Genomic DNA, 27,777 nt, shown 5'->3' with positions numbered 1-27,777 from the left:
GCTTCCTGAGTCTCTGAAGTCTCAAGTCTAAAAGAGACTTGATTTGAAAATGATGGTGGTGATTTCCTCTCGTAAATCATTCCAAACATCAGAAAGAACACCTTTTTGCCCTTGTTTATTTCTATGCTGGGGCTCTTTCCGTATGAGTATCTAGAGGGGGCGTGGAGGGGAGCAAGGGGGAAGTGCTTGGGGGGAGACTGGCCAAATGATGTTGAATGTTGTGTGCAAGTACTAATATGTAACAGGGAATCCCACCATTTATGTCATCACAATGTACCAACAAAAATATGGGAAAAAAGCCAGCCTGAATGAACTAAGGCATATCCTTTCTTGATTCAAATTACTTGTACCATATTTTAAGAAAATGATGATAATATCTTTATTTATACATTATCATAATTAAAATCAATAAGCATAGTAGTGTTCGAAACCAAGCAGTTGATCGAAATACATTGATTGAATATGAAACTTTTGATCAAATACATGATCTGTTTTTCTTATTTCTTCTCATAAACATTAAAATTTCAAAGTGTCTTCTCAGCTAACATGAAGACTTTAATGATAATTTTTTTAAAAAATAAACAACAAAAAAAAAAAACCCAGTATTTTTTCTTAACTTTAAAATAATCACATTTTATTTGAAAAATTCAGAAATTTTGCTTCTCAGCTGGGCACAGTGACACACACTTGTAATCCCAGCAACTTGGGAGGCTGAGGCAGGAGGATCACAAGTTCAAGGCCAGCCTCAGCAATTTAGCAAGACCCTATCTCAAAACAAACAAAAAATAAATAAAAAGGGCTGGTGGTGTGGCTCAGTGGTTAAGCACCCCTGGGTTCAACCCCCAGTACAAAAAAGAAAAAGAAGAAAGAGATCGGATTTCCCAGAACTGCTGGGGAGTAAGGACGTGGGCACACTAAAGCGTACGTGACCATGTGCTTCTTACAAACAGGGGCGTCCTCCTACAAAACCACAGCTGATCACCGTCAGGAAGGGGACCCCACCCGTCACTACCTGGAATCGTAGGACTGCGACCAGGTTTTGCTGTGGGTCCGAGTGAGGCTCTGAGTGGTGGATGCCGGCCAGCTGGTACTCGGGTTGGGTCCCTTGGAAGGTCAGGAAGGGGCAGTTCCTCTCTTTCAGTTTCAATCTCCCCTGTCTTCCGTGACCTTGACACCTGGGGCTCCAAGGCTCTCTGTCCTCTGCGTGTGTGAGCTGCCTCGTGACCGGGTCCTTTGGCAGCAGAAGCACTGACATGACGTGGTATTTTCCTCACTGCCAGTGAGTTGTCCATTTCTTTGATTACTCATGTTTGCTTTGGTCACAGGATTTGGTGGCATCTGCCAGTCTTTCCCACAGCCAAGTTACTCTTTTCCCTTCTGTAAATAGTAGGACTTCTGTGAGGGGAGACTTTGAAACTGTGTGGGTATCCCACTTCTCGCCTTAGATCTCCAAGTGACTTATGGATCCATTCACACGCCATGTCACCGGCCACCAGGGCTGGGTTCTGAAGGTTTTGTCCCTAGGTGAACACCACGGGCTGTGCCTATACAAATGCAGGTGGCTCTGCTGTCACGAGGCCGCATGCTCCTACAGGACCACGGGGCTGTATGGGTAGCACTCGGGGACTCCTGCTTCACCGAGGGTTCTGATCAACTCTCCATTCTTGCTTTCTGGTGCAGCAAAGTGGCTGGTCTGCTCTTCCTCTGACCCAGCTCGACGACGGGTCTTCCTTCCAAGGACCTTTACCCAGAGGATGGGAACCAGAATCTGAGCACTAATAGGGGTCTTTGCATTCTTGCTGCTGACTGGTCTCTTGGTGGCAGGTTTCATATTTGCAGTTGTGTTGGGGATCCACTGGGAGTTGGTTCCAAGACTCCTGAAGATACAAAGTTCTTGGTGAGGTGTTTGCATAGAATCTATTCTTAAAGCCTCTATACATGCTTTAAATCATCTCTAGCTGGTTTATAATACTAATGCAATCCAAATGCTATGTGATTTTCTTTTTTTGGTACCTGGAATTGAACCCAGGGTTGCTTAGCCACTGAGCCACATCCCCAGCCCTTTCTATGTTTTATTTAGAGACAGGGTCTCACTGAGTTGCTAAGGACCTCACTAAATTGCTGAGGCTGGCTTTGAACTCGCGGACCTCATGCCTCAGCCTCCAGGGCCACTGGGATTACAGGCATGAGCCATGGCCACCAGTGGTGTCATTACAAGGAAAAATCCTTACATGATCAGTATGAGTGTAATTTACTTACCCGTGGCTATGGAGGGCTTTCTACAGATCACATTTCCTAGGTATATCAATGTACACTCCTGCATGTATGTGCACATGCATATATACATATGTGCAATGTACAGACATTTATGTGTCATGTTGTTTACTATATTTTGCTTCTGCTGCGGTGATGGGGATCAAACCCAGGGCCTCCTGCATGCTACGCAAGCCCTCTACCACTGAGCTACACTCCCAGCCCTCCTGGTGCCCCACGCATCACGCTGTATCCACACATTGAATGTGCATTCGATGCAGTGTGTGTGTTATGTGTATACACACATCTACATTGACACACACGTACGCATGCACACATGTGTATGTATGCATCTATAAATCTCTGTATCTATTTACGTTTGTTGAAAACCACGGAGCCACAAGATACATCTACTTCAGATCCACCCCTCCTACTCTCCTATTCTATATCTGCCTCCTTTTCCAACAGTGAGAATATGACTTCATGTCCCTCGAGTCCTTGGTTATCCCATCTCCGCTGCCTTCCCCTCCTCACCAGCCCGGGCTCTGATTCTGCTCGAGGCTCCCCAGCCTCACGCTCCCCAGGTGCTGGGCTGCTCCCCCAGCAGATGCCCTCTGCACCCAGCAAGGCCTCGGCTCCCACCTCTGGACCACTGTCCCTTGCTGGGCTCCCACCTCTGGGCCAGAGTGCATCTCCCTGATGAAAGGGAAAGGGAAGAGAAAGAACGTTTGTTTCCACGTTGTGAATTTCAATGTATTCAGTGTTTTCTTTTATGCTGCTGGATTTTGAATCTCACTTCAAAGGCTTTCTCCACGGCCTGCTCATAAAGGAACTTTCTGGTGTTTACTTATTTTATTATGGTTTCTTGTTTGTCACTGAGCTCTTTGATCCATCTGGAATGGATTGAGCATTAGCTTTCCACCCTATTCGCCTATTGGGTTGATGAGGTTCTCTTTATTCATATTTTTAATCAACACATTTGTGGGCATAGTACGGTCACAAAGTGCTACATGTTCAGTATCTCAGGCGCTGTCCCCTGACAGTTGATCCCCGTGCTGATCACACCAAGGGAACCACAGGGATTGGTAAATAGAAATTTCAGTGGGTGGAACACTTGGTTTTTACTTCTCATTATGTAAAGTCCAATCGATACAGAGTCGGGGACAGGAGCCCAGGCTGACGGCAGCTCTGCTGTCCTGACCTGCGGCTTCCGAGGGCTCCCTGGTTTGGCAGCTGAGTCCAAGGTGGACCTCATGGATCCCCACCCCTGGGGCTCACAGTGCGGCACCCTCTGGTGGAAGTGGGGGATGGCTTCTCTGAGGCTGTGCCCCCAGTGGCCTCCCTTTCCCTCTACCTCCCTAGTCCTTCACCCTTGAGTTAGACCCAGCGACTGTGGAGATGCCAACAGCCAGCAAAGAACTGAGGCCTCCAGCCGTCAACCATGTGCACCTGGGAGGTGGGTTCTCCAGCCCCAGTCAAGCCTGCCTAAGGGCTTGACTGAGACTCATTCAAACCCTGATCCAGAGCCACCAGCCACCATGCTCTGGGTTCCCAACCTTCAGCCTCACGGTGCTGGGGTGGAACCTAGGGCCTTGCTCATGCCAAGCAACCATTCTGCCACTAAACCACACCTCAGCCTTGAATGCTGATGCTTTTAAGCTGGGAAGAATTTGGGGGTAACTTGTTACACAGCAATAGGTAACGACACTGGCATCCACACGTGATTGGCAGTGGGGATGGGACAGAGCACACTGACACTGCGTGAGTCAGTCCAGAATTGGAGCAAAGGGCTCCTGCCCCCACTCCCTTGGCCAGAGCCCCTCCCATGACCCCAGCTACATGCAGGGGGTGCTGGGAAATGTAATTCCTCCGTGGGAAATGTGGCATAATAAAAATACATCTATTTGGTCTCTGTCCCCAGCTCCTGGAACATGGCTCCTGAGGCTCTTGTAATTCTGTGATTGATGGGGTTCTAGGAGCATTTTTGGTGCAATATTTGATCTTTGACCCCATTTTCTGATACAGAGTTTCTAAGTCCCTTAGGGTTTTCTGGGTGGCATGAGTGTCTTTTGTCCTAATGAGGTGACTCTAGGTGAGCTCCCAGGTGGGGATGGGTTGCCAGAAGAACCAGGCCATGACTGGAAGCTGGAACTATCAGCCTCACCCCGAGGAGCAAGTGACAAGCCAGGGCTGGAGTTAATAATCAATCAGACATGATTAAGTCACCATAAAAAATCCTGAAGAGTGCATCTCCCTGATGAGTGGTGGTGCATCCCAAATCCATCTGTTAAAAAGTATCTGCACTAGGGACTCTTCCTGCATCAGAACAGACTGTTTGTCCTCTGCAACACAGAAGGCTTCCCCAGCCCTAAAAGATGTGGGGATTTCTCTCCACTGGCAAGCAAGCAGAGCTGCAGCGGCAGACACCAGCTAGGCACCCTCTAGTCCAATCCAGTGATGATGCTGTTGACCTGGAAATGGCATCAGATCCCACAGATTGAGAGGTCAGTCCCCAAGAGTCCCTCTACCCCAACAATTTAGATGCCAGTTGCAAGCCACAAGTTGTTTACCTGTGCTTCTGACTGGCTGTGAACCAGGGTTCCCAGAACACCCTCCTTGGGTTCCATTAATTTGCCAGAGCAGCTCACAGAACTTAGAGACATCCACTTATATTTCCCAGTTTATCATAAAGGATATCACAAGCCAGTTGCAGCGGTGCATACCTGTAATCCCAGTAACTCGGGAGGCTAAGACAGGAGGATCACAAGTTTGAGGCCAGCCTTGGCAATTTAGTGAGACTATCTCAAAATGAAAAATAGAGAGGGCTGGGGATGTATCTCTGTAGTAGAATGGTCCTGGGTTTAATCACCAGTGCTGAGGGGGATAAAAATAAATAAATAACAGAGGATGCGGATGAATGGATACTCCGGGCAAAGTAGAGGAGAAGGGCTTCCACGCCCTCCTCTCTAGGTGCACCATGCTCTAGGGACCTCCATGCATTCAGCTACCTGGAAGCTCTCTGGACCCTGTCCTTTGGGGGTTGCAAAGGCACGACTGCCAACAGACCCAGCCAGCCCTGTCTGTTCAAGTTGCTCTTTTCCTTTCTGTATAGTATTCCTCCCTCCAAGGCTATGGGGCAGGACCCTTCTGAAATGGGGGTCTTATGACAGGGAAAGACAGGGTAGGTCTGAGGATTTCTTTATGACCAGCTCCAAGACAGAATGGTAGGGGAAGATCAGAGTTTCCACAGCTCTCCTGCCTTGGGGAGAGGGTTATGAGCCAGAAAACCTGAATGGAAACCAAAAAAGATGTGCCATAATAACTTCAAATGTCGGACAGCAATAAATTGTTGGTTGAAAGGTTTTGAATGTGTTTTTCATATGAATGTGCAAGCAAAGTTTCTTTATGATGATGATTATAAAGAATTTGAGGAGATCATTAGAAACAATATTAAGAATTTCTGTACCTAGCTAGGCACGATGATTCACACCTGTAATCTCAGTGACTTGGGAGTCTGAGGTAGGAAGATCACAAATTTGAGGGCAGCCTCAACAACTAAGCAAGGCTTTACGCAACTTAATGAGAAAACTTTACTTTCTATTTTCAAAATTTAGAAAATAACATTTTCGAAATGTGATGTGGCTCAGTGTTTAAGAGCCTTTGGGTTTAATTCCCCAGTACCAAAAAAAAAAAAAAAATGCTGTACCTATCTGAGACATTATCTGAGAAATTTTTTTAAAGGTTTATTTGCTCGTTATGGTACTGGAATTGAACCCAGGGGCACTCTGCCGCAGAGCCACGTTTCCAGCCCTTTTTATTTTATTCTGAGACAGGGTCTCATTAAGTCGCCCAGGTTGGCTTTGAACTTTCGATCCCCTGAGTTGCAGGAATTACAGGCCTGTACCACCAAGTTTGGCTATTTGTTGAAGTTTTAATTATAGAAGTAAGCTCAGGTCTCTGATTAGTTTAGTTTAGTTTCGCTTTTTGGTGCTGGAAACTGAGCCCAGGACCTTGTACATGCTTACCCAGCCCATAAGTTTTCAAAAACATCTCCTCCTCCTCCTCCTCCTCCTCCTCCTCCTCCTCCTCCTCCTCCTCCTCCTCCTCTTCCCCCCAGGGATTGAACTCAGGGGCACTCGACCACTGAGTCACATCCCCAGACTTATTTTGTATTTTATTTAGAGTCAGGGTCTCACTGAGTTGCTTAGCACCTCATCGTTGCAGAGGCTGGCTTTGAACTCGTGATCCCCCTACCTCAGCCTCCTGAGCCACTGGGATTATACGCATGCGTCACCACGCCCAGCTCATTGTTCGTTTTATACATACCAATATTTAATATCTTCCTTAATATACTGTGCTCCCTTTTTCTTATTCTAATTCAAGGGGATGTCCGTATATTTGTTACCAAGTCTTCCACAGATGTTCCCAGTCCCTCCCATCCTCGGGTCTGATGGTAAGAAACTGATGTGACTCCATTTTTGAGAAACCAGCTTCTACCTCAAGGCCTGTCCAGAGGGAGGGGGGCATGACCCTTATCCTTGGAAAAAACCCAAAGAGCACTCCAAAGCACATACCCACCCTGCTGAGTTGTTTAACAGAGATCTGCAGCGTCGGGTGTCCCTGACTCGATTACGCTAGGTGAGGCTCCATAGCAACCCCCTAGCAACCACCAATCAGCATGAGACAGGGAAAATATCTGAAATGTCAGGTGACCCTCCCAGTAGTTTCAGTGATTGATAACATGATTAAGCCACCCTGCAGTTTAGCGTATACACTCTTGCACCCCTTGCGCCTAAACCAATCAGTTCAAATATATCCACCTCTTGAACTCACCAATCGCCCCGACCCGACTTGTTCCCGCCAGTGAATGTGCTAATCAATGTTAAGAGTTGTTGTTTGACTTTCCCGAGGTGTGAAATGATTCGCTGTGTGATGTTGTGATGCATAGAGGATCCCCCAAAAACCTATAAAATCTCACTGAACAAAGGACCCGGACTCACTCCCTGGGACCGTTGCGCTGGAAACGGTTGTGAGTCCAGAATCCATCTTGCAATAAAGACTCTTGTGTGAAACTGCATCGGATTCGGCTCCTGGAGGTCTATTGGGGGTCCCACGAATCTGGCATTACATTGGTACCTTAGGACTCACAGAACTCAGAGAAGCGTTACAAGCATAGCTTCAGTTGATCATGGTGAAAAGACACAGATCAAAATCAGCCAAGGGAAGAGACATTGTGGCAGAGTCCAGGGGGGCACTCCAGTGTCCAGTCCCAGTGGAGTCCCACAGACGGTTTCTGTCTCCCAGCAACCACCTGTGACGACACAGAGAGTACCACAGACCAGAGAAGCCCACCCAGGAGTTTGTGTCTGGTCAGGCAGGCACAGCCAACTGCCCCCACCATCAACCTCAGATGCTCAAGGGGTCCCACAGATACAGCCTGGCCCGAAGCCCCAGGTAAATCAGTTTTAGCAGAGACTATCTGGCACGGCCCAGGTAGCCCAAGACACTTATCAGACAGGACAACCCGAGGCTTAAAGGCCAGCCCTTCCTTGAATGTGCGGGGCGTGGACAGCCCGCAGGCTGGCCCCTGACTGTACACTGATCTTGCCAAATACATTGTGTTTTGCATTTCTTATCATGATTTAAGCTGATGTCATTTTAAAAACCAAACTCTTTCCACTCTTTCCATAGAGGTCCCCAGATTGCCTCCACTCACCCTGTAAATCTGTAAAGGTGGGGGGTGGCGGTGTGCATCTCCAGGCCATCTCTGTCACCAGGTCACTGCCTTGCTCCCGCTCTCCAGGGAGGGATGGCCTGAGGGCTGGGAGAGCAGGGTTGTCCTGGACACCTGGACCACTCCCAAATTGCCATCAATTCTTATGGGGGGTGGATTTTTGCCCCAAACTGTGTTTTAAGCACCTAAAGACCTACAGTTAGATCGAATTTCTGCCTTTTCCCTCGGGTTTGGCCGAATTCCACAGGCAGAATGTCCTCTTCCTCAGAGAACCCCTCATTTTGATCTTAAAGTCTCTTCTTAAAGATCTTAAAGACTGGTTAGATCTGGCCTACTAGGTTTATAATCTACTTAAAGTTAACTGCCTGTAAATGTTAATTACATCTATAAGATAGCTTTGCAGCAACACCTAGATTAATGCTTGACTGAATAGTGGGTGTGCCGACACCAGAAAATGACCATCTCACCACCTCTGCCAAACAATCAAGGTAATATCACCGGGTCTGGGCTGTCAGGGCTACAGCACTGCCACATTCCGGCTTTGATCCCCAGCACCTCCTGAAAACCTTCACGTGACTAGAGATAAGGCAAAATACCTAAGCAGGGCTGGAGCACTTGCCGAGCATTTGCAAAGCCCTGGGTTTGATTCCCCAGCAAAAACCAACCAACCAATCAAAAATAGGACAACCAGAGCCTGGCACAGTGGCACATGCCTGTAATCCTAGTTGCTCTGAAAGCAGGAGGATTTCAAGTTCAAAGCCAGCCTAGGCAACTTAGCCAGACTAGTTGCTTACAGTCCCCTGTTACCAGTCATCTAGTTACCTGGCTCAGAAAAAAAAAAAAAAAATTAAAAGGGCTGGGGATGTGGCTCCATGATTAAGTGCCCCTGGGTTAATCCCCAGTCAGGTGGTGGGGGACAACCAAATACCCGGTCACTATTCTTCAAGTCTGTCAAGGTCATAAAATAAGGAAAGATGGACAATCTGTCACAGATTTCAGAATTTGAAGGACCCATGACAACAAATGCAAGGAGGCATCCTAGAGTGGATCCTGCTGCAGAGAAACCGGTGGAGTCCAAACCAAGCCTGCGGTTACCAGCATCACCGTGATGTCCCCTTGGGGGTTCTGACAACTGCCAAGGTTACGTACAATGTTTACATTAAGGGAAGCTGGACAAGTCTCCCGAGCTCTCTGTACTATGTGGCAACCTTTCTGTACCTCTGAAGTTTCTCCAGGCTTAAACTTATTTTTTAAATTATTTATTTATTTTGGTACCAGGGATGGAACCCAGGCGCACTTAACCACTGAGCCACACCCGGAGCCCTTTATATTTTTTATTTTATTTTTTTTAATATTTATTTTTTAGTATTTGGCGGACACAACATCTTTGTATGTGGTGCTGAGGATCGAACCGGGGCCACACGCATGCCAGGCGAGCGCGCTACCACTTGAGCCACATCCCCAGCCCCTATATTTTTTATTTTGAGACAGGGTCTCGACAGGTTGCTTACCAGTCTGGCTAAGTTGCTGAGGTTGGCTTCCAACTTGATCCTCCTGCTTCAGCCTCCCTAGCTGCTGGGATTACAGGCCACACCGGTTAAGTTTATTTTAATTATTAACTGTTGCAGTGCTGGGGATGGGAACCAGGGCAGTGCGCCCCCACCAGAACAGAAAAACAACGACATCATCACACACTAGAAACTAAACAACTAAAACACCATCAACAAAACAAGTGATAGGACTAAGTTTTGGACACCAAACAAACCCCTCCCGTACATGGGTAGTGGGTGGGAAGTGATTAATTCAGCTGATTAGCATATGCTACCGCTAGATGCAGCCATAAACTTTATTGGTGAAAACTTAAAACTGGAACCCACCCACACGTTCATCCACAGATCGATCGACCGCAGGAAGGGAAGCGACGTGAAGCGTCTTCCGTGAATCACCTGCAACCACACGAAAGAGCGCGTGGAAGAAGTCCTGTTTCCCGTTCTCCTCTCCTGGCAGGGAGGGGTGTCAATTAACATGTCAGTTTCCTAACAATCCCATTCGCGTGACCTTCAAAATGCATCCTGAATCCCACCGCTTCGGGCCGTCCCCGGGTCACCACCTGGGGCGACACACCTGGACTCTTCACCCTCTGCGCCCGAAGCTCCCGGCTTTCGCCGCACCTCCGCGAGGGGGCGCCAGTTCCCACTTACCGCAGGTCAGGTCCGTCCTGGGCCCGCGAATTCCAGGGGCACCTGCTGACGCAGAAAAGCCAAAGGGATCGCCGAGGGCCACAAGGCTCTGCGGTATCTGGCTCCTTCCTCTCTGCCCTCATATCTTACCTGTCCTCCTGGCTCATTCACTTCAGTCCAGCCACATCGTCCTCCTCTCAGTTCCTGGGAGATAAAAACTCAGCCTAGGGCCTTTGCAGTGGCTGTCCCCTCTGCTGGCATGTTCTTCTGCCGGGTACTCACATGGCCCACCTCTCACCTGCTTCGCATGGCTGGTCAAATGCCTCTTCCAACAGAGAACTGGGAGATATTCGGAATTATTGTTAATTGGATGTAGTAGAGAGGTACAATGATAAGAATGCCTTCGCCACTAAAGGACACGAAGGGAAGTCTCCGTGGGTGTCTGAAATGAATTCTAAATGGCTCATCAAGTACAGAAAAGTGAGAAGCAGCAGATGTGGCAAAATACGACCAATTGCTGAATGCTGGTGGTGGATACAGGCTGTGAACTGTCCTTCTGCCAGGGCCTCCTGCATCTAGGCAAGAGCTCTACCGCGCAGCTACACCCCAGCCCTAAAAAGGTCTTTTAAATGCCACCTTCTCAGTGAGCACTTCTGTGGGCAAGATATTTAAAATGACATTCCCTATCCAAGCACAGTGCACATCTGTAATCCCAGAGACTGGGGAAGCTGAGGCAGGAAGATCCCAAGTTCAAGGTCAGCCTCAGCAACTTTGCAAAACTTAGCAAGACCATTCTCAAAATGAGAATTTTGAGGATTTCTCAAAAAAGAAAAAAAATCTGGGTGTGGTGGCACACACTTGTAACTGTGAGTTCAAAGCCAACCTCAGCAAAAAGTGAGGCACTAAGCAACTCAGTGAGACCCTGTCTCTAAATAAAATACAAAATAGGGCTGGGGATGTGGCTCAGTGGTCGAGTGCCCCTGAGTTCAATCCCCAATACCCCCCACCATATATATATATATATATATATATATATATATATATATATATATATATATGAAGGAATGATATGACTGAGGATGTAGCTAAATGGTAAAAACTCCCTGGATTTGATCTCCAGTATCAAAAACAAACAAACAAAAAGATGCTCCCTTCCAACATTATCACCCTTCCCTGGTTCATTTTTTTAAATAGCACTTATCTCTAACATATAAATACATATTTCATATACTTTATAACAAATTATAAATTTAAATAACTACATTATATGCTATATGTAAATGTATTTTATATCTAACACCTAAATACATATACTTATTAATATTTAAGTATGTAAATATGCCTAACAATGTATCAATATATACCTTATAATATACAAATGTGTATACTGTATGACAAATAAATAAATATGAAAATGTGATTATATAAATATGCTATATCAAGTGTAGAGTTTAGAACATCAATTCTCCCACTGTGCCACGGGGTGGTAGGGTAGGAGGGTAGGAGGGTAGGAGGGTGTTGTGATCCTCTCAAAATTTGTTCCCTGCTGGATCGGGATCCCAGCCCAGGGTCTGGCACAGAGGGGGCACAGGAAGTGCTTGTAACATGAATGAATTCCCTTTCCTGGCTCAAAGTCCCAGGGGGCCTGGAGAGCCGGGAGCCCCTTCATGCCAGATCTGCCAGTGGCCAGCGATGGCTCCATTTCCTCTGCTTGGGACAGGCCATGCCCTGAGAGCAGAAAGGGTTTCTGTTGGCCTTTTGAGCACCTGCCCAGTGCCACAGCGGTCTCAGTGCAGCCTCCGGACAAACCTAAGAGACAGGTCATTATTAGCCTCATTTGATATATGAGGAAACTGAGGCAAGGAGAGGATGCCATTTGCACAAATCCACACAGCCAGGAAACGGAGGAGCTAGGATTCAAACCCAGGCAGGTGGCCCAAAGTCCCCTTGTTAACCAGGGAATCTTACCACCTGGGGAAGGCACCCCGGGAGGCAAGCGCGACAAGTTTAGTCCTTGCTTTTTTTTTTTTTTTTTTTTTGAGAAAATGTGTCCTATCCACTGGGGCGTGTGTGTGTGTGTGTGTGTGTGTAAAGGGATCACACTAGCCTTCCCTGGCTGCTTGGATCTTCCACCTTCCAGTAACGAAGGCTCCATGCCAGGGACGCCTACTTGATTCCTTTATCCCCGTAGGCGGTGAGTTCAAGTCCATCTACAACCGCAGACCCCCTGGTGGGGTCCAGCGCCACGGCCATGCGTTCAGGAAGCACCCGGCGCCTCCGTCCTGGCCTCTGCCTTCGCGCCCTGCTGCACAGACGAGGGGCGGGCGGGTGGCAGGAGCAGAAGGTCGGAGCTGGAGGCCGCGGCCTTCGCCTAGCAACTGGTGACGTCACCCGGACAGCCATCCGATTGGCTGCGCTCCTGTGCGGTTCTCAAATTCCGGGTCTCCAGTTTCCCGAAGGTCCGGCTGGGTCCTGCGCAGAGTCCGGCTGGAGGGGTCCCGGAGCTGCGGCGCGATCTGAGGAATGGCACCGGCGGCTGGAACAGGGATTCTCAGCCAGGAGTTAGTGATGGCTCAGGGATGGGCTCTTATTAAACTTTTAAAATTGCACGCAAATGCGAACACAAGATGTGAACGTTGGGTTTTTGTTTTTTTGGTTTTTGTTCTTTTTTGGCTGGGCGAGGGGAGGGCAGGTACCAGGGATTGAACCCAGAGTAACTTAATCACTGAGCCACTCTATTTTATTTAGAGACAGGGTCTCACTGAGTTAATTGGCGCCTCCCTAAATTGCTGAGGCTGGCTTTGAACTCGCAATCCTCCTGCCTCAGCCTCCAAAACAGCTGGGATTACAGGGGCGCACCACCACGCCCGGCCATAGATATGGACGCTGGGAGGAGAGACAGCCTGAGTTCCCCCAGCCACTTAGCCCTGGAGTAGCCTGGGGCAGGGAATCTTAGTGATCTTATCTGTAAATGGAGATGAAAGAAATGTTGTAGGGCCAGGGCCTAGTGGAACTTCACACACTCACATTGGTGTGCAAACATCACCTCTATCTAGTTCCAGAACATTTTCACACCCCAAAAGGAAACCCCTACCCACTAGGTGTTCACTCCCATTGTTGGATATGGAAAAAGACAAACCCCAAATAATATGGCCCAGGGGGCTGGGGTTGTGGCTCCGTGGTAGAGCGCTTGCCTAGCGCGTGAGGCACCGGGTGTTAGGAAAGGCACCGGGTGTTAGGAAAGGCACCGAATCTCCCGGAGGGACACGGAGGCTAAGCAGGTGCAAGTTTATTGTCAGGAAACCTGACAAGGCTGCCCCTGCGCAGAGACCAGCGGCAGACTCCCTCGGAGGTTAACTCTCATTGTCAGAGCCTGGGACATGTGTGTGTGTGTGTGTGTGTGTGTGTTGGGGGCCTAGCCCTTGCTACCGCAGGTGGAGAACACGCTTCAAACCCTCCAGAACCACAGCCGGGAGCGGGCTGGGGGATTGCCACCAGCTCCTGGAATCGGCAGGCCCCTCTCCGCACTCAGAAAGTCTGTGAGCGCTGTGGTCAGGGTGCAGGTGGGTGGAGGGTGAGTGGGCTCTTGCAGGAGGGGGAAGGGGGGGAGCGCGGTGAGGTGTCTGGGCAGAAATGGGGTCAGCTTGACTTAGCTTGTAAACGAACCCATAGTTACTTTAACAGGCTACTCTGGGTTCCATCCTCAGCATCACAAAATAAATAAGTAAACAAACAAATATTATTATGTCCATCTACAACTAAAAAGATTTTTTTTTTTTTTAAACTATAGGCCCAGGAGAGGGAATGCCGGAGAAGGCAATGCATTGATCCTTTCCCAAAACAGTCTTCACCGTGACAAAACAAGCCCTGGGGAGAAGTTGTCCATCAAACCTAGAATGACAGTCTCTGGGAAGGGACTTAAGCACTGATCTCTCCCCAAATAAATCCTTTCCATATGCTGGCCGCTGACCCCCGACCCTCCATCTTATCCAGTAAAGACAAATCCCAGATACTGACCGCTGACCTCAGGCCCTACATTGCCCAGAGAAGAAAAAAAAAAAAAAGAAAAAAATTCCTGAGTGCCCAAATTGACACAATCACTCAGTGTGACCTATAGAAGCCCAGACTCCTCCTTTGATCAGTGGCCCATTTTCCACTGGGAGAGTGGGTCCATCCGAGGTAGAATTCCGTTCCTGAATAAAGGCTTTGCTGACCCGTGAAGTTTGTGTCTTGCCCAGTCCCTTTGTGCTAACACCCATTCATTCTTCCCCTACTTATAACCACTGGTCTACTTCCTGTCTGTAGATTCACCCATTCTGGACATCTGCTCTATGGAATCCTACAGTATTACTTCCTGTGTTTTGCCCATGTATGTGTCAGAGCTTCAGTACTTTTTTGTGGCTGAATAATATTTCATTTTGTGTATAGGAACCACACAAAGCAGTAATTCCCATCTCCTTATGGACCTTTGAGATGTTTCTGTCATGGGAGAAGAGGGGTCTCCAGAGAAGGCCCGGGAAAGTGGCAGAGAGAAGGGCAAATTCACTCAGGACCAGCTGTGTCCTTGGCATACCAAAGGAAGAGAATTTTATCAGTCAGGGTCAGAGGCCCAGACAGAGGTTTATTTAGGAAAGTAGATGCACATTCCTGGGGGAGGCAGGCCATCCTGAGAGTGAGAGACAAGTTTTCCCAGTTCCAGGCTCTCCTTCAAAGGAATTGGAGGGGTGGGGGTGAAGGTATGGGGGGTAGACTTCAGTCTGATAATTACAAGACGCTGGTGTGGCTCTGGTGATTCTGGGCTCCTTAGGCCAGCATCTTTACTATCTGATCAACAGATAAGGCTGGAAAGTCCCCTAAGTTAAAGGCTTTTCACAATATAATTTCTCTCTTTGCTTAATCAGTTTATGGGGCCAGGGGTCATAATTAACAGTGCACAAGGTAGATGGACAGATGTCCCAGGGCTTTGGGAGTTGCAGGCCTGGGAAGGAGACAGGTTTAGGGATTGCCAGGCCTGGGAAAGTACCTGGAACTTCTAAATTAAAACTTTAATTCCATGGGTCGGGTTGTAGCTTTGTGGAAGAGCATTGCCAAGCATGCAGGAGGGCCCTGGGTTTGATTCTCAGCACCACATATAAATAAATAATTAAGGTCCATCAACAACTAAAAAAATTAAAAAGAAAAAAAATTATTTCCTCTTCCTCCTTTATGTTTCCTTTCTACCTACTTTTAAATTTCTTCTATCCTACCTCAGTTTCCCATTTTCCATACTGTGCTGCTGTGTACTTCCAGGTACAAATTTTCTCCTTGAACACCAGTTTTTAATTCTTTTGATATGTTCCTATGAGTGAAGTTGCTGGATCATACAATCATTCCGTTTAGCTTTTGGACGAAGCATGAAACTGTTTTCCACAGTGGCTGCGCCAATTCACCTTGCTACCAGCAGTGTGCAAGGATTCCAAGTTCTCCACACGCTCACCAATGCTTAGTTTCCATTTTTAAAGTATAGCCATCCTGGTAGGTGGGCAGTGTGGTTTTACGTGTTGAGCCTCTTTTACGTGCTTCTTGGCTAGTTGTATGTCTTCTTAAGGGAAAAGTCTATTCTAACCTTCTAGCCCTTTGTCTATTTTTATTTTATTTATTTATTTATTTATTTTTAGTTTTAGGTGGGCACATTATTTTGTTTCTATGTGGTGCTGAGGATCGAACCCAGTGCCTCATGCACACTAGGCGACCACTCTACCACTGAGCCACAACCCCAGTCCCCCTCCTTTGTCTATTTCTTTCTTTCCCTCATTTTCTTACCTTCTTTCCTACCTTCCTTCCTTTTCTTTCCTGAAGATATAGCCCAGGGGCACTCCACCTCTGAGCTACATCCCCAGCCCTTTTAATTCAGGTCTTGCTAACCTGGGAGAGCTGGCCTCTAACTGGCCATTCTCCTGGAACTTGTGACCCTCCTGCTCAGGCTCCTGAGCCTCTGGGATCCAGCATCACCATATGCCAGGCTCTATCACTGAGCTGTGGGAATCTTTGTTATTCTGGATTGACCCTTACCAGATGCATGCTTTTCTCCCGTTGTGTGGGTTTTTCGTTCTCTTGGTAGTGCCCTGAAATGCACAGAAGTTTTTGATTTTCGTAAAGTCGAATTTCCCTATTTTTCTTCTGCTCTTTGTGCTTCTGGTATTGAAGGACCTCAAGAACCCAGGCCCCACATTAGGAAATCCAACCCCTGTGCCTTGAAGCTGCAGGAAGCTTTCTTACCCAACCCCCATGTCAAAACCCCACTAGTTGCACGTAGCATTTCAAGTCTTGCACAATGGCAACCACAAGATGTTCCATATAGATAACCCCGGGAGGGCCAAACTTGAGCAAACAGGGAGAAAACAGGAACCAAAAAGAGCAGGGTGCAATTTTATGGTTTTTCTGAGAACAAAAAGTTAAAAAAAAAACAAGTTTACCCCCCAGGTGACCCTGCTGCTGGATTCAGGGAAACCAATAGAAAGGCTGCTGCTGTGCTAAGCTGAAAACTAACCCCCTGCTCCATATAAAAGATCTGTGCCCCAGAGCCCGGTGTGCCAGTTCACCGAAGCTCCGGCTGAGGTGTTGCTGAGCACCCGCAGGCACCTGTGTATCAATAAACTTGCCTCTTGCTCTTGCAGCCAGTGTCTCGTGTGGTTCATTCCGGGTTTGGGATCTGTGGATCTTTCATTTTGGAGGTTCCACCGAGATCCAAGATCCCGGTTCCGATCCCGATCCCTATCCGGAGGACACCCAACATCACTGGGAGGTAAGCTGGCCGGCTCGAGCTGTCTATGTCTAACCTGTTGTCCTGTTGGTTATCTGTTTTCTGTTTTGCGCGGCGTCTGAAAGACTATGCATAGTCACTTAGTATTCTGATTCTGAAGCAGTTCCGTGATCACTCAGGTTTCTGAGGCAGACGGGGAAGGAGTTGACGAACTCGGACTTCACCCCTGCCACCCTGGGAGACGTCCCAGGGATCAGAGGGGTCCATTTCTTTGGGGCCCCCGGTGTTTCCGAGGGATACACCGTTTTTGTAGGCGACGGAGAAGCAGTTTTTCCCAGGCCATCTGTTTTGTAGGCGACGGAGAAGCAGTTTCTCCCAGGCCATCTGATTCTTTCGGTTTGTGCCAAAGCCGCGCAGCGTTCTTTGTGTTTTATGTCCTGTCTGATTCATATCTGTACTTTAGAGATGAGAACCAAATTTTCAGTCACAAATTTTGACACTCTCAAAGGGACTTTTAAGGAGTCCCCACTCTGCTTTCTTGGGGAAGCCTAGCACTCGAAACAACTGCAAGCAGAGGATAAACTTTTTGGGAGCTGGCTACTAAAAAGTTAGAAAAACAAAAATGCCTAATGCCTAAGGTCAAACCAAACTGGAGGAACTAATCCTATGGATAAAAGATAAGATTAAGGGACTCCCAGCAGCTGCCAGAGCCATTTAGCTCTGGGGAGTTCCCTGGGTCCTTATCTACATCTTAAGGATTACACCACCTCTATTTACTTAAAAAGAAGGAACACTGAATGCAGTAAAGCCAGTCACACTGAGACCCTTGATTTTACACCTATAGTTCTAAAGCATTGCACTATCTTGCAGTTAAAAGTTGGGTTTAAGCAATTGTTTAGTTTGATTTCAGATAGTTCATGCTAGAAAACTTAAATACTTGGAATAAAAAAAAATTAAAGAGTTTCAATTTTGAACTGGGTAACCTGAAAAAAAAAATTAAAAAATTAAAACGTTGGTCTGGCTCATAAAAATGACATTAGATAATTAAATAGCAATAGTCTTAAAAATTTTCAAAGCTTAATTTCAGATATATATGGTAATATGTAAGTAAATTTAATGTAACTCAATGCTACTTTAGAAACTTCAGAACAAGCAAAGTGGCTTAAAGGTACTAAAAAAATTTCTTCTGATGGTAGAGATTCTATTTCCAGTTTTATGTGAACAAGTTTTTCTAATGTAAAAAGATATAAAATTTTAAATTTTAAAAATTGCTTCTTAAATTTGTATCATAATTTCCAACATCTAAACCTGAAAATATAACTTAATGTAAACAAAAAAAAAGTTTATATAATTATGGTGTTATTAATGTGTTCATATCTTCCAGGTATACAAGCCTGTAAGGTAAAAGCTTCGAAAGAACATTATATCAAGCTGGTATTCTAAAGTTATATGGTAATTTAAAAAAAAAATGTAAAGGTTTTATTGCAAAACACAAAAGTACATCACTACTTTTCTATAAGAGGTTAAAAGCTTTCAGCCTTTAATTCATGTTTTAGGTGTGATATTATATTGTGTTAGCTAATGTTCATGTAAACTTGAACAACAATTTATGTAAACTTTATAAAATGATCAGCTTCAGAACTATAGTAATTGAGATTTATAAAGAGCCCTGCCTTACTTGAGATAAGGCTCTATCCCATCTCACTACATGTGAAAATGGCTATAAAAAAGTAAGCCAGATTTCAGTACAGTTAAAGTTGTGTCCAAAAATAGGTTTGTGCCAAGATTACTAGGATCTCAAACAGAAAATTATGATGTATAACCCTACTAGAATTCAAGGTAGCTATTATATAAGCTAAATATGTTTTTACCCTAGTTAGTTTTGTTTTGTAGTTTACTTATAGATGGTTTAAAAATTGCCTATTAATATTTTAAAGAGGTATTACTTTAAGAACACAACCTGGGCCAACATAAGATAAGGAGTTAGCACCTACAGGATAGAAAAATAAACATTAAAGCCCAGTGCTCTTAATATAAGGCTGTTAACTTATTTGCTGGATGTTTAAGATCAAGTTTTAAAATTAGTTAAATTAAAAGGGCCAAGAAAACCAATATTCGGCTCTTGCCCTCTGAGTCAGTCTGAATCAGGGAATAGGGAACTTCTCCAAAGGGCTCAGCAACTCTAGGCCACATAACCTCCTGAGCAGGGAGATTAATGAGACCAGTGGAGGACAGGAAGCCAATCGGTGCATTTGCTGTAAAGAGGAGGATCATTAAAAAAGGGAGACATCCCTGATGCTTCTGAGGGAAGCCATATGGTCAAGCAAGGCCTGGACCCATCCTAGCGCAAATGGCACTAGCAGAACTGAAAAGCTGCTATGAAGTTCCCGAGGACTCCCAGGATAACTCAGCTGACTGTAAACAATAGGTAAAAATAAAAGTCAGTTTGACTTGCTTCATCTTAAACACTTAGCAAAGACAGTAAAAGCCAAAGCACAGCTGTTCCTGGACATCTTAAATAATAATAATAATTAAATGTAACTTCCATAAATAAGTAGACTGGAGGCTACAAGAGAGATTCTTAGACAGAAATGCCTGATAACTGTCAAAGGGACTACTAGAATAGTTTTAGTCTAAGGCTTTTATTTCTAGCCAACGCAGGTAGACTTGATGTTTGCTAATATGGTTATCCAGCCCTAAGTAGCAGAATTAAAAATTTCTCTATTAGACACAGAGAAGAAACAAAAGGTTCTCTTGGAAGCTCGCAAAAATGTGCCAGGGGACGACGGGCGCCCCACCCAACTCGCAAATTTGATTAACGAAGCTTTTCCTTTAACCCGGCCAAACTGGGACTATGCGACTGAAGCAGGTAGGAACCACCTACGTCTCTATTGCCAGTTACTCATAGCGGGTCTCCATGGAGCAGGGCGATGGCCCACTAATTTGGCTCAGGTAAGACAGACTATCCAGGGGTCAGAGGAAACTCTGACAGCCTTCTTAGAGAGATTAAAAGAGGCTTATCGGGGGTTTACTCCCTTTGATCCTGATAGTGAGGACCAAAAAAAAAAAAAAAAAAACATTTAATAGGCCTGCCTTCGTCTCCCAGGTAAGTCAGATGGTGGCCAATACATTGGAAATTAATTGGAAATTACATTGTGCTTATAGACCCCAAAGTTCAGGACAGATAAAAAAAGATAAATAGAACCATCAAGGAGACTTTAACTAAATTAACGCTTGAAACTGGCACTAAAGACTGGGTACAACTCCTACCTTTAGCCTTGTATCGGGCCCGAAACACCCCAGGCCCACATGGACTAACCCCATTTGAAATCCTGTACGGTGCCCCACCTCCCGCTGTTAACTTTTATGAAACTGAAACCTATGCCTCCCTCACCCCATCTATGCAGACTCATTTGCATGCTTTGCAATTGGTCCAGAACGAGGTCTGGAAGCCTCTAGCCGCAGCATACAAAGAGGAACTTAAAACCCCCTTGCTGCCACATCCCTTCAAAGTTGGAGACACCGTCTGGGTACGCAGGCACCAGAGCAAGAACCTCGAATCGCGGTGGAAAGGACCCTACACCATTCTGCTGACCACTCCCACTGCAGTCAAAGTGGACGGCATCACCGCTTGGATCCACGCCTCCCACGTGAAAGCTGCACATCCACAGGAGTCCGCAGGCACCTCTCCGGATCCAGAATGAAAGTTGCAACGCACTCAAAATCCACTAAAGATAAGACTCACACGCTGTTGATTTTCCTTGCTTTGTGCTTTGTATTTCCCCTAACGGTTGCTAACCAAACTGTGAGCCAGACATGGCAAATATTATCGGGGACAGGAGATATAATTTAAAACCAAACATCCACAAAATACCCCCTTTGGGCTTGGTAACCTGCTCTAAGGCCTGATCTTTGTTACCTGCTGGCTAAGGCAAAGGACTTTGATGACCCCAGTGAGGCAGAAGCATGCATCTACAGTGGACGCTGCACCTGCGTAGAACATCCCACAGGGTGTAAAGCAGCTCTAAGGGAGACACCCTTCTACATATGCCCTAGGGATGAAAAAAACCCAGTCACAGGTACAAAAATGTGGACAACATGAAAGTTACTATTGTAAATCTTGGGGATATAAAACTACGAGGGATATATGATGGAAGCCAGGTTCATCTGGGGATTTAATACAAGTAAAAAAGAAAAGGGACAAGAGCCCCCACTATCTTCCGACTCCTGTAGGAGCCTAAAATGGTACGGGGCAGGGCCATGCTCCGCGTTTGCCTGCAACCCCTTAAACATTACCTTTACTCAGGCAGGCAAGGCATCAAAGGAATGGATAAAAAAAAAACAATGGGGCCTAAAAATGTACTTCAAAAATGCCTACGACCCTGGGGTCCTATTCAAAATTAGGCTAACTACTATATTATCTACTGTAGCTGGCCCCTTGATTATATTACTGTTAATTTTAACCTTTGGACCTTGTATATTCAACAAATTAATGCAATTTATAAAAGAAAAACTGTCTGTAATCCAAACTATGGTCCTCGCGCAGCAATATCAAGTACTCCCACAGCACCCTGAGCCATCAGCTGAGCTAGTGCCGGACTCTGAGCAGGTAGATCAATGGATATAGGATTATATCCCGGATAAAGAAAAGGGGGAAATGAAGGACCTCAAGGACCCAGGCCCCACATTAGGAAATCCAACCCCTGTGCCTTGAAGCTGCAGGAAGCTTTCTTACCCAACCCCCATGTCAAAACCCCACTAGTTGCACGTAGCATTTCAAGTCTTGCACAATGGCAACCACAAGATGTTCCATATAGATAACCCCGGGAGGGCCAAACTGGAGCAAACAGGGAGAAAACAGGAACCAAAAAGAGCAGGGTGCAATTTTATGGTTTTTCTGAGAACAAAAAGTTAAAAAAAAAACAAGTTTACCCCCCAGGTGACCCCGCTGCTGGATTCAGGGAAACCAATAGAAAGGCTGCTGCTGTGCTAAGCTGAAAACTAACCCCCTGCTCCATATAAAAGATCTGTGCCCCAGAGCCCGGTGTGCCAGTTCACCGAAGCTCCGGCTGAGGTGTTGCTGAGCACCCGCAGGCGCCTGTGTATCAATAAACTTGCCTCTTGCTCTTGCAGCCAGTGTCTCGTGTGGTTCGTTCCGGGTTTGGGATCTGTGGATCTTTCAGTATCATATCTAAGAAACCATTTCAAGCCAGGCATGGTGGCACTCTCCTGTAATCCCTGGGAGCCTGAGGCAGGAGGATCTGTGGAAGAGCACTGCCGAGCGCATGGGAGGCCCGGGGTTCAAGGCCAGCCTGGGCAATGCAATTTGAGAGACCCAGTCTCAAAACAAAAATTAAAAAGGGCTAATAGGACTGGGGGTGTGGCCCAGGGGTAAAGCATCCCTGGGTTTAATCCCCAGTACTACGAAAAGGAAAAACAAACACAAAAACAAACCATTTAAAAATCCTAGATCCTGAAGACTTATTCCTATTTTGTTTTTATTTTCTAAGAAAGTAACAGTTTTAAGTCTTAATCTGTTTTGAGTTAATTTTTATATATGATGTGTTTCGGGACAACCTGTTGTATGAGAATGAGTGCCAAAGGAGGAAGATGAGCGACAGGAGAGAGATGTGACAAGTCAGAATTGCACAGAAGGCAATTTATTAGCGACTTGGAGACAGAAGCATGTGGTGAGACAGAAGCATGTCTCGGGCAGCAGCCAGACAGGAAGATTCCTGTGCCCTGAGGCCGAAAAAGCGGCTGATGTACTAAGCTCAACAAAGGCCGCCATGCAGCCGGATGAACCTGGCTTACTAGAAAACATCGCCATCAAAAATTAACAAAAAATAATACTTAAGACAGGTGTGGTGGCACATGCCTGTAATCCCCGTGCCTTGGAAGGCTGAGGTAGGAGGGTTATAAGTTCAAAGCCAGCCTCGGCAACTTAATGAAACCCTAAACTTAGCAAGACCCCATCTCAAAATAAAAACAAAAAGGGCTGGTGATGTGGCTCAGTGGCTAAGCACCCCTGGGTTCAATCCCTGGTATAATAATAATGATGATGATGATAATAATAATAATAATAATAATAGGGCTGGGGCTCAGTGGTAGAGCGCTTGCATGTGTCAGGCACTGGGTTTGATCCTTAGCACAACACAAAAACAAAATAAAAGTATAATGTCCATCTACAACTAAAAATATATATAAAAATTAAAAAATAATAACAATTAACAGTAATAATAATGCATAAGGGGCTGGGGTTGTGGCTCAGCGGTAGAGCGCTCACCTAGCAAGTGCAAGGCGCTGGGTTCGATCCTCAGCACCACATAAAAATAAATAGATAAAGTTACTGTGTCTAACTACAATTGAAAAAAATAATTTAAAAAATAATCATAATACAGCTGGGCATGGTGGTGCACACCTGTAATTCCAGCGGCTGGGGAGGCTGAGGCAGGAGGATTGTGAATTCAAAGCCAACCTCAACAAAAGCAAGGCGCTAAGCAACTCAGTGAGACCCTGCCTCTAAATAAAATTCAAAATAGGGCTGGGGATGTGGCTCAGTGGTCGAGGGCCCCTGAGTTCAATCCCCAGTACCAAAATAATAATAATAATAATAATAAATAATAATAATAATAATAATAAATCATAAATAAAAATTATAAAGGAAAATACTATTAACATGTCAAACTATTAATAAACCAAATGCCCCGACAGCAGCTGGCTCTAAATGCTCACCTGAGTGTCTTAATGACTGTGTTTACCCTCTAAGGCATGCCAGAGTCACCTGGCAGGAGGGACGGTAATGACCACCAGGATGGCTGTAGCCACATCCAGATGAATCCCTCCTGGTGTGAGGTAGTGTCCAACTTCTTTTTTTTTTTTTTTTTTTTGGTTACTGGGGATTGAACTCAGGGGCACTCAACCACTACTTTGTGTTTTATTTAGAGACACTGCAAACTGCTGAAACTGTGTTTGGACTATAAAATTGCCTTTTCCCTCTCTATATTCTGAGACTTTGTGCCAACACTTGGCCTCCACATAGCACTGCAGGCACCCCGCAGCGGCTTCTGACTCCAGCGCTGGCTGTGGTTGCAAGATTTAGTTGAGATTTCCTTATCTGATTTATTTAAACCATTGGTTTTTCTTTCCCTCAATTTAAAAATATTTTTTGAAGTTTTTAATTGTAGCAAAACCACATAACAGAAAATTTACAATCTTAACCATTTTTAAGTGTACAATTTAATAGTGTTAACTTTATTCACATTGCTGTCATTCAATGTTATCTTACTCCCATTTTTTCCTCCTAACATAGAAGGTATGCATAGATATTATCTTTTTTTTTGTGGCACTGAAAATATATTGTCCTTTTTATTATAACAATTGATATTTTAAGGTACTGGATGGTCCTACATAAAATGTATGTTTTCTTTCTTGACCAGTTCATTACCTTTGAACTGACAGTGTTAGCAGTTAAACTACTTCAGATTTCTTTGATTCATTATAAATTGTTGTTTCTTTTTGGAAATCAATAAAAATACTTATGTCTAAAAGGCATGACTGTTAAACATGATTAGTGACACTGAGACAATTACAGAAAGATAGTTTTTTGAGGGGGTGAGACAGTGCTGGGGATCAGATCAAAGGTCTCCACAGGGCCTCCTGAACACTGGCCAAGCTGGTGCATGCCTGTAGTCCCAGGCACCAGGTAGATTGTGGCAGAACTGCGAGTTTAAGGCCAGCTAGGGCAATTTAGCAAGACTTTATTTCAAAATTTAATTTAAAAACATTTTTAAAAAAATAGGACTGGGGACCCAGCTTTGTGTTAAAGTGCCCCATGTTCAATCCCGGTACCAAAAAAGAAAGAGAAAGAAAAAGAGATGGAAGGAGGGAGGGAGGGAGGTTGGGCACGTGCCGTCTGTAATCCCCATGACTTGGGAAGTTGAGGCTAGGGGATCGAAAGTTCAAAGCCAGCCTCAGCAACTTAGCAAGGCCTTGTCTCTAAATAAAAAAATATAAGGGCTAGGGATGTGACTTAGTGGTTAAGTGCTGCTGGGTTTAATTCCCAGCACAAAAAAATAAAATGAAGCGATTGCCTAGCACTGATGAGGCACTGGGTTTGATCCTCAGCACCACATAAAAATAAAAAAGAAAAGGCTGGGAATGTGGCTCAGTGTTTAAGAGCCCTGGGTTTAATAGCTACTATGGAAAAAAAAATACCTTCATGTCCCATTAGGCAGTGTAAGAGAGTTATCTGAAATTTGAATGTGTGTACCCCAATAATTCTTCACTCTAAGAATCACATTTACAATGCAAATTGAACAAATGAAGCAATAATGCCAAGCAAACACTCAACCTTCCCAGAATGTCCATCTCACACAGAAAAAACTTGGACCCTTTTTAAATATCTGCAAATGCAAAACAAGAAACAATGTTCCTTTGAGAAAAACTGCCGCAGTCTCAGATCCGCCGTGTATTCTATTATTTAACCCACACATGAGCTTGCTGTGTGCCAGGCAGGGCTCATAGACAGCAGTTCTCAAACATTTTGGTCCTGAGACCCCCTGATACTCTTAAAAATATTGAGAAGCCTTGAGAGCTTCAGTTTATGTAGGTAACATCTATCGATGTTTACTAAGTTCAAAGCTAAAACCAAAATTAAGAAAATATTTACTCATTAATTAATAACCTAGGGCATGTTCACATTTCCCTACCTAATCAATGTTTTTTTTGGTACCAGGGATTGTACTCAGGGTCACTCGACCACAGAGCCACACCCCCAGCCCTATTTTGTATTTTATTTAGAGACAGGATCTCACTGAGTTGCTAAGTGGCTTGCTAGGTTGCTGAGGCTGGCCTTGAACTCTCATCCTCCTGCTTCTCAGCCTCCTGAGCTGCTGGGATTACACACACACACACACACACACACACACACACACACACCTGGCCCCCTGCACCCAGCTCTTAATCTTAGTTGCTGTTGCAAGTCAGTGATCTTCAAAACACTGCTGTCCCTCTCGGATCCTCAGTGTCCCCAGGAGGGCCTTTGACCCTCTTCATCTCATAACAATGGCTACTTACCCTCTCCTGACAAACCTCTTCAGGTCTTTTAGTTTAAAACTCTGTCCTATAAACCAGGCGTGGTGGTACACATCTGTAATCCCAGCAATTTGGAAGGCTAAGGCAGGAGGATCGTGAGTTCAAAGCCAGCCTCAGCAATTTAGGGAGGCACTTAGCAACTCAATGAGACTCTGTCTTTAAATAAAATACAAAACAGGACTGGGGATGTGGCTCAGTGATTAAGCGCCCCTGGGTTCAATCCCAGTACCCCCACCCCCCACAAAAAAAAATTTGTCCTATATCTTCAGTTGGCCACCAGCTAAGGCCATAGAGAAATACAAAAAAGCAAAGGGACTTTAGCAGCAAATCACCCCACAACCAAACTGCAAGTCACAAAGAACACATGATATGACAAAAGGGGCTTAAGCAGGTTTTTGTCTTTTTTTGATTTTTTTGAAAACAAAACAAAGGAATCTAGAAACAGAGTTTTCATAGGAGGACTGGAAATTTCTCACCTTAGTGCTCTGCCATGTTCAGGGTGAGAGCAGCCACACTCCATGGGCACAAAATGGCTGCAACAGCTCCAACCATCAATAGTCAAAGGAGGGAGGGGCCAGGTATGGTGGTCCATGCCTGTAATCCCAAGGGCTTGGGAGGCTGTGCAAGAGGATCCTAAATTCAAGGCCAGCCTCAGTTATTTAGAGAGGCCCTGAGCAATTTAGTGAGCAATTTATCGAGACCTTGCCTCAAAATTAAAAAAAAAAGAAAGAAAGAAAGAAAAAGAAAAAAAGGGGGGCTAGGGATGTGGCTCTGTGGTTAAGTGCTGCTGGGTTCAATCCCCAGTAACAAAAAAAATCAAAAAAAAAAAAAAAAGACTGGAAGGAAGAAGAGCCAGCACTTGCAGATTCTCTTATCAAAAGAAGAATGCTTCCAGGGGCCTCCAGATTTCCCCTTGGGCCCTGAGGCCCATTAACTGCCCTTGAGCAATGGCTGGCAGAGGGAGTGAGAGGATGTAGCCTTGGGACAGCTGCTGCCCTAAGAAGTTGGAGCTCCAGCTCCAGGGCTGCTGGCCAGGCCGCAGACCACAGGTGCCAAGTAGTCCCACAGAGTCTCCCTCCAGCAATGTGGATCAAAGAGAAAGTGACATGCCTAAGGTCATGTGGTTCTGAGTACAGATCAGCAATGGGATATCCTGGTTCCGGCTCTCCTTTCAAAACTCCACAGCAGTGACTGAAGTACGCGTATGAGGTGGCCAGGATGAGGGCAGAGTCACACAGGGGTAGAACAGGGACTGTGTGGATGATCTCCCTCCACAGCAGAGAGCCAGCGCACGGTTGCTCACTCAGAATTGGCTGAGGGCACTGGGGACTCCTGAGCAGCAGGGACAGTCAGAGTGTAGAAATATCCTGTGGGGCCAGGTAGGGAGTGGACTGGAGGCCAGGAGGTCAGAGAAGAGGCTGGGACGAGGGTGCAGGAAGAACACAGGCTCGAGCCAGAGCCAGGGCCTAGGGTACAAAGAGGAAGGGACATGGCAGTTGGGGCCAGAAGGACTAGGGCTTGGGGACGGATGGGTTTTGAGAGGGCTACAGTCCTGATGGCTCTGGCCTAGTGAGCTGATCATAGTGCCCTATGTCACCCCCATCAGAGCCCATGGGTGAACAATGGAGCTGTTGCCAAGCCAGGGAGGAAGGGGATGCCCAGATGAGGACGAGAAGATGCTGCTCAGTATGGAAGTAGAAAGCATTCCCTAACTGGGGGATCCCTCAGTACACTGGAGCCTGGATTATTGGGTCCTTGAAATTAAAATGGGC

At 45.8% G+C, this 27,777-nt stretch overlaps 1 long non-coding RNA gene across 1 annotated transcript; it reads left to right on the top strand.

Moving 5' to 3' along the window:
• The first annotated feature begins 16,354 nt into the window (after window positions 1-16,354).
• On the top strand, window positions 16,355-22,041 carry LOC139702714 (uncharacterized). Its single transcript, XR_011705291.1, has 2 exons — window positions 16,355-16,951; window positions 20,317-22,041. It is a non-coding gene; the product is annotated as an uncharacterized lncRNA (long non-coding RNA).
• The last annotated feature ends 5,736 nt before the right edge of the window (window positions 22,042-27,777 follow it).

Source organism: Marmota flaviventris, chromosome 18, assembly GCF_047511675.1.
Source record: "Marmota flaviventris isolate mMarFla1 chromosome 18, mMarFla1.hap1, whole genome shotgun sequence".
In the NCBI taxonomy this organism is placed as follows: Eukaryota; Metazoa; Chordata; class Mammalia; order Rodentia; family Sciuridae; genus Marmota; species Marmota flaviventris.
Note: the sequence above shows the minus strand (reverse complement) of the source record. Positions and strands in the feature narration are given on the sequence as shown.